Source organism: Pteropus medius, unplaced genomic scaffold (assembly GCF_902729225.1).
Source record: "Pteropus medius unplaced genomic scaffold, Ma_sr-lr_union100, whole genome shotgun sequence".
Taxonomy (NCBI): Eukaryota; Metazoa; Chordata; class Mammalia; order Chiroptera; family Pteropodidae; genus Pteropus; species Pteropus medius.
The window spans coordinates 1,202,699-1,211,025 of record NW_024349804.1 but is presented as its reverse complement, the minus strand read 5'-3'; positions in this window follow the sequence as shown (position 1 = coordinate 1,211,025).

The window sequence follows — 8,327 nt, the reverse complement described above, 5'->3', positions numbered from 1 at the left end:
GAGAGGTCACTTTAGGGAGGTGATATTTAAATTTTAGCAAGAGAAAAAAAAGAAGCCAGTAATGCAAAAGGGGCAGGGAGAGCATTCCAGAAACAAGAAAGATTGGGATCTATTCAAGGAACAGAAAAGGGGACAGTGTGGCTGGAACCCAATGGAGAGAGAGGCCACGATGAAGTTGGAGAGGTGAACAGGCACCAGATCACACATGGCCATGTGGACTACGGTTTTGAAAAAAAAAAAATGGATTTTATTGTAAGAGCAAAAAATATAAATCACTGAAGAGTTTCTGGCCAGTCACATAATCTGATTTGTATTTGAAGAATACTCTGGCTGGTGTATTATGACTAGTTTGTAGGAGATGTGGGATAGAGGCAGTGATGACCAATATTGAGAGGCTATTGCATTAGTCAAGGAAAGAGATAGTGGCGGTGAAGGTGGTAATAATAAAGATGGAAAGAAGTGGATAAAGTCAACAGACATGTTGCATATAAAGTCAATAGGATTTTCTGATGGATTGAATGAAGAGGAGGAGTGAGGGAAAGCGTGTCAAGAGTGACACCTAGATGAATATAAAGAAGGATGGTATTCCATTTATTGAAAATGGGGGAGGGATATTTTGCCTAGAGAACCCAAAAAATCCATTTTACGTATACTGTGTGTGAGATGTCTTTTGATATCCAAATGGAGATAATAAGTAGGCCACTGGCTATATACTCATGGAGCTCAAGAGAGTATTCAGGGCCAGAGCTGAAAATGTGGCATTCATAAGCATGAGATGGTATTAAAAACACGGAGTTGGGGAGATCCACTTCAGTACGGCTGAAAATGCTCCTCCATATTGACCATCCATAAACAACAACTAAGAACTCTGGACAAAATGCCAAACCACTATGTGAAGGCTCCAAAAAGTAAATAAAAGTGGCAGATTCTAGAGAGAAATTAATACTTGGGAAAAGGTATCATAGGTGAGTTTTCCCTTTGTATGGTTTTTAGCTTATTTAAGGGAAAAAAAAAATGTGTTGGGGGCGTGAAGAATTAGAGGACAGCAAATATCTGTGACCCTGAACCGCCACTGCATGGGGCCAACTGAAAGCTGCTCAGCTAAAGATAAAATACCTGAACTGAGATTTCAGCTGCCAGCACCTGAAAAATAGAGTTTCTATCTGAGTACAACCAAGTTAACAGCCTACTAAAACAAAAACATCAACACTCTTTGAGGACAACAACAGAATCCAGACTCTCCATGACATAAAATGTGCAATGTCTGGGATACAATCTAAAATTACTCAACATACAAAAGACTAGGCGAGTGTAACCCAGTATTAAAATAAAGACAATCGATGGAGATCAAACACTAGATGACCCAGATGTTGGAATTAACAGGTTGTGATTTAGAGCAACCATTAGAAGTTTGTTCGATGAGGTAAAAGAAAACATGCTTGCAATGAATTAGAAACTAGGATACTTTACAAAGGAAAATAAATACTACAAAAAAAATGTAATTTCTAGAACTAAAAATATCTGAAATTCTTTCTAAAAAAATCGTTGGATGGGCTTAATAGCAAAATAGAGATGACAGAGGTATGGTTTGATGTGCTTGATATAAATCAATAGATAATATACGATCTGAAGAACAGATAAAAAAAGATTGGAAAGAAAAAATGAACAGAACCTCAATGACCTGCAGGACAATACCAAAAGGTCTAAGATATGTATCATTAGAAATGTTAGATAAGATCATCTAGATGGACAAAGAAGAGGAAGGGTCCAAGGACTATGCCCTAGAGTACAGCAATACTCAGGGTTTTCCGTTGAAGAAACAATCAACAAAGATGTTCTTTAATACTCTTATGCATCAGAAAACTGCCTTTGATGCTTTGCTATTCTCCACAAATCCAACTACGAAAAGGGGAGGGAGGAGGGGACAGCAGGCTTTCACCTACTAAAAAAAAAATAGAGTTGTAATTCATTGACCTACTGTCAATACCTCTGTCTACTTTGTTACTAGAACCTAATCAGTAGTATGAAGTGCAGTGATTTGTTAAAATACAAGAAAATTTAGTTTCCTATAACTTCTTTGTTAGTTCATTTACTCTTTTATCCCAAAATAAAACTGTGTATAACATTCTTCCAGGAATCCTATCATGAAAAGTCCCCTGAAAAAGAAAAATTATTTTAATCCAAAATCAGAACAGATGTCACATCAGAACAAAAAATTAAAACAGTGGCAAAACAAAAAAAAAAAAACAAAAAAAAATAGCATGTTTCAGAAGTTTATTGAGACCAAAGAAAAAAGATCTTTCAAAAAATTGAAATCCATTCCAGTGTGAGGCTTATAGAAGAATAAACTTTAGCAGGTGAGATGTAAAGTGAAGATTACAGAGGATTAAATATGATGTTTGAAAACAAACAGCCAATGATAACACAACAAATATTATTAAATTCTTTAAGTACATCAGAAATAAAACTGCGGCAAAGGGATCAGTGAATCGGCTAGACACGCCATGCACAGAGGAGATATTCAAAAGGATAAGGGGATTGCAGGGAAACTAAATAATGTATTTGCATCAGTTTCCACGCTGGAGAATAAGGCAACAGAGGAAAGAGAGGCAAAACCTTATTATGTGAAAGAGAGGCCCAGCTCAGATTGAGACATCAAAGGAAGCCATGAGTCAATGAAACAGTGAAGGAAGGTATTGCCATGTTCCCGCCAAAGCAGGAAGCACTCATCAGAGAATTCAGGAGCGCAGAGTGCCTGTAATCTCTGATTTCTTACAGCCTTATCATTTGCCATTTAAAAGGCTTCATACTGTGGTGAGTTTGAAGGCGTTACAGTCCTTCATGATTGGAAAATTTACTCTTTCTATAGTATAATGATCTCCATACTGCAAACATCCAAGCAGTATATTATAACCCAACTGGCTGGTTGATCAAAAGTCAAACGGAAGGTAGCTTTAATCCAGCCCATCTGAGAATACATGGAAACAGAAATTCTCATGCTGCTAGTGGGAGTATAAATGGGTACCGCCAGCTTTAGAGAATAACATCTCGTAAAGTTCAAAAGATGTATACCCAACCAACCACCAATTTTACTGCTAGAAACATTTTCTAGGAGAAATCTTGTAATTTCTCCTAGAGAAATTCTAGGAGAAATTACAAGATTGTTCATTGCAGGGTTATTTCTAGAGGTGAAAAATTGGTAACAACATAAATGCTCATAAATAGTTATGGACAAACAAAAGATATTCATACAAAATGAAGTTTTCAACTCCTAATTAACTAGATCTCTATGTATCAACTTGCTTACTGTTGAGTAAAAAACAGCAAGTCAACAGAAGGATACAGACAGCGTTGACAGAACTTACATAAAAATTTTTAAATAACACTTAATAGAACACATTCTATTAGAACAGATTCATATATATAAATGAAAGAGTAAAAAATACAATAGTAAGATATACAACAACTCTATAATACAGGATGCTTCTGAAAAGATTGAGCGGGCCATCGGACTAGAGATGGATTGAATATTTCACTTTATCTGTGAAGATCTACCTCTTTAATTAAAAAAAAGATTTGAGGTAAATATGACAAAATATTAGCAATTATCAGTTCTGTGTAGTGGTAACAGAGTTTCTGTTAGAGTACTTTATTTTCTTATTTGTTTTTAATTTTCAAGAAAACAAAAATGTGTCCATCATCTGGGTACAAAGTTTAACTTTATTAAATTGATTACTATTGAATGCACCAAGAACGATTATTAACCCGAATTCAAATTTTGCCTTGAAAGTCCAGAGTACTGGCAGAAATTGTCTCTTCAGCTACCTCAGATGATGATAACATAGACAGCGTGTCTTCCATCCCTAAGGCCTAAGGCTGCCTGCATTCCACCATCCAAGAATCCGTAAAAAATAATTAACAGCTCTTACAACATTCCTTTTTCTGCCAGGAAAGTCTGACTGACTCTATTTTACAAAACAAACAACTGAGGCCTCAGATGTTAAGGAAAGAGAAGAAAACAAACTAGAAACCAAGAGTCCGAACCTTCTCATGTCAAGAAGACCCTCTTCCCACCATTATCTCAACATTTGGCAGTTCCTTTTGAATTTATTTCGAAGGGTCAAGCCCAGAGATGACAAAGAGGTTAAATCTTGCTTGCTAATTCTGAACAATGATAGGTTCCTGGTACCTAAGTTGAAAGGACACTGAAGCCACTAAGGTTAGTAGAAAGAGCATCATGATGGATTTGCAATGTCTGCCATGAGCACAAAAGTGGAATGGGGGGTGGAGGGGGCGAGGGAACTATAACCTACATACGGTAGCCCCACCCATCCATGACCCCTAGTGGATCCCTGAAACCATGGATAGTACTGAACCCTATATATACTGTTTTTTCCTATATACACGTACCTATGATAAAGTTTAATTTCTACATTAGGCACAGTAAGAGATTAACAAAAATAACTAATGAGTCAATTATAACCATATACTGTAATAAAAGTTATGTGAATATGTGAATGTGGTCTCTCTCCCTCACTCCTCCAAAATATTTTATTGTATATCTAGTGTGAATATGCTGACCAAAGAAATGATTTATGTCCTGGGAGAGACAGAATGGGATGGCATGAGATTTTATCATGCTACTCAGAATGGCATGCAATTTAAAACCGATGAATTGTTTATTTCTGAAATTTTTTCATTTAATATTTTCAGACTGCACTTGATGGCAAGTAACTGAAACCGCGGGAAGTGAACCCGCGGATAAGGGAGGGCTGCTGTATCTGCTATCCCTGTCTTAGCCACTTGAAGAAAATGGCCTTCTTTGATATACCAATACTGAAAATGCCTGGTGTCTTATGGTATTAGGTTCTAAACATCTTACAGAATTCCGGCCAAGAGGAATAGACAGCATCCGCTGCCGAACATTCGAAAGTGCACTGGGGATGAGATATGTCAGTGAATTAACTGAGTCTCTGCTGACTAGGTCTACCCAAGTCAAGACTTCACATCCCAACGACCTTGTAGCAGTGGTTGCCCACCAGGGCTGATGTCACTGCTCTCCCAGGGGACATTTAGCAATGTCGGAGACATATCCGCTGTCACAACTACAGCAAGGCTACTGGCATTGAGTGGGTGGAGGCCAGGGATTCTGGTAAACAGCCTACAATGCTCAGGACAAGCCCCAAAGAAATTACCCAGCCCAAAATGTCAATAGTGTAACAATTTAGAAACCCTTCCTTGAAGTTCATCATTTGTATGTTAGTCTGCCAGGGCCTTCCTGAGCATTCAAGGCCAGACCACATTGGACCACGGGGGACAGACTTAAATGTTCCATTCTGTACCCACTCTTCAGAAAGGACACTTTATGTCCAAGGATTCTGGCCGACGTGAAGACCCACAGACCAGCATGCACCCAATGCCCACAGAGGCCAGGCCAAGAAAGCAGCTTCTGCACCCAACACTTTTCATCCTCACCTCTGTGGGCTAGGAGCTCCACTCAATTTGTCTCTTCTGGTGGATTCCAGAATGATTTTTCAGGGTCAGTAATGCTCTCATCTGTCTTGTTCTAGCTGGAATATCACCGTTCATCCCGATACAAGGAGCCAGCCAGAGTGATACCGCATTTGAATGTGTCTGCCACAGTGGGTTCTGTCTTGGATGGGGCGAAACAGTCAACCAGTGCAAAAGGAGAGACAGACACCTGGGCCAAATGAACCAACCTCATCTCTGAAGTTGCTGAGTTACTTTCAATGGTAATTTTAATGGGTTCTAATTCAATACCTTTAGTCCTATCACTCTCACGAAGCAAAAATAAAGAGACATGGTTATACAGCTGCAAAAGAACTTGTTCCTCAAATACTAATCTCAGAGTATTTGTTTAAAACCCTCCATGTTAGTGTTTGTAACAGTGTTTTTCAATTCTGGCAGAGCTGGTTGTACAGTCCCACGGGGCAGTGGCAGAACCCCAAGTCCACGCTCGGCTCCACCATTTCCTCGTGCCAGATCTCGCCTTCAACTCCCCTCAGCTTCTGTCATCATCTGTGAAATGGGAATAATGCTGCCTACCTTCAACAACTGGTTTTGAGAATTAAATGAGATCGCGTGTGTAACTTGGCTGGCATGTGGTAAAAGTTCTGAAAATAGAAATTAATTTTTAATAGTCATCTGAAAAAGTAGGCATTCATTAAGCCACCATGTCTCGAGCTAATTCTGTACAGCTGTAACTACAATCGTCCCTATCGGTTCCACCGCCTCCAGCAGAGCCACGTTCATTTCTGCTGTGTGTGCACATGAGGAAAGAAGAAAATTACTTCATTTTGATTCACAAGTAAAAATAAAAATAAAGATACCAAACCGTAACTAAGGGCTGTTCTAATTATGCAGATGAGGAAAACGAGGCTCGAAAAGGTTAGGTAAGTAGCTTCCCGGTGCTCACTCAGCTAGCTGGGGAGCATGTCACCTGTAACCATGACTACTCGACCCTATTCATTCCTTCGTTCATTCATACATCGATTAAGAAACACTTACTGAATTCCAACTATATTCATTCGAACTCTATGCTAGGCACAAGGGATACAGAAGTCATTCATTTAGCAGGTACTGGCTGAGTACCTGCTGTGTGGCAGCCGCTGTGCTGGGCTCTGGCATCCAGCAGGGACATGCGGCCAGTCTGGTGGTGTGAAACCAACAGACCAATAAAAGAATGGCCAAAGCGCTGCGGCTTCATGATAGAAGGAACCAGAGAACCCCAAGGCAGGTGAATTTCTGCTTGCTTCGGGGACCGTAGGAAGGAAAAGGATGAAAGAATAAATGTCCACACAGCCTTCCTAGCAGCGCTGACTTCAAGGAGTCCAGTTCGAAGAGGAGAAACAAACAGCAAAAGGGTTGTCCCGAAAAAGTATGCGGTTAGGGGACCACATAGCATTTTGTTTGGGTGGATTTTTCACTTCAGAGCTGGCCACCCCACTCCACAGCCCCAGACACAGACAAGCATCCATTTTTACCCAAGCACAAGAACAGAATAAATTCCACAAAAAGACATTTCAAAGCACCCACCAAGACGAACGTGCACCCTGGCCTGGTTTTTTGTTTGGGAAAATTGTGTGCTAAAAACAGCAGATAAAAAGGAATCTGCGAGCATAATTTATTTAGACTTTCTAAAGGCTGTTGAGAAGGTCTCTGGCTATTAAGGCCAGACAGGCAAGAAAGTAACTACAAGGTGAAAGGTCAAGTTCTGTCGTGATTAAAGGCTTCTTAAGGAAGGAGGAAACAAAGCATACACAAAAAAAGTAATTCTCCACATGGGAAGCTAAAAATAATGGGGCCGCTCAAAGATTAGTCCTGAGGCCAATGTTGTGCTATCTCTTTTCAATGATTTGTCAAATGAAGTACAGTAAATAGAAAAATGCAGGTAGCTAATGACAAGAGACTGCCTGTAGACTGGAGAAAGCATCGGGCTGGTGTATTAGGGAGCCTGGCCGAGCCTGGACATGTTAGTTCGTTTCTCTGCACCTCACTTTCTTTATCTGTGAAATGATGGGATTATACAAGATATGCCCTAAAGGCTCTTTGAGCTTCTGTGAAAACAGCTAAAACTCTTCAACTGGAAGTCAAGGCAGACCAGAGAAATAAAAAGAATTAACAAAATTAAGCGATCCATGATGAAAAGGAGCATCAGAAAAGGCAAAAGGAAGCCCTTTAGCCATGCTATGTTTGTGTGTCTTGATTGGTTCAGAATAAGTGATCATTTTTTCAGAGAAAGCTGTAAGCATCCCAGTGGACAGCTTCATGAGAACACCTATTCGTAGTCTGGCATCATCAAAAATGCCAATAAGCCCTATACGGCAATTTTTTAAAGTACTGAAAAATATACAGAAATGTATCGTTACACTATGGCCTAAATCAGCCTTATGTCCTACCTTTGTCTCTGATATCATCAGAATAATTTTTATTAAATTATACAACAAATACTGATTAAGCCAAGAGTATGTCATTTGGGAAGCCCCTGAATCCCTTCTCTGGAGAATCTGCAATCTAGTTAGTGAAGTCACAAACACAAAAAACATATGTGTATTGGCTGGGCCACATTAATAACCCAACCAATTGAGTTTGAAGAGCTTCCCAGGCAAAGTAGTATGTAAGCATCACCTTCAAGGGTGACTATCTCCATGGATAGAAACAGGGAGGTCATCATTCCACATTAAAAAAACAAAAATCAATCAGGAGCAGAGAAGTAAAGAGATCAGAAATGAAGTCATTCATTTGAAAAAAGACCTAGTTTGTCCTAAGGAGAGAGTTACTTCAGTATGAAAACAGAACTATCCAGA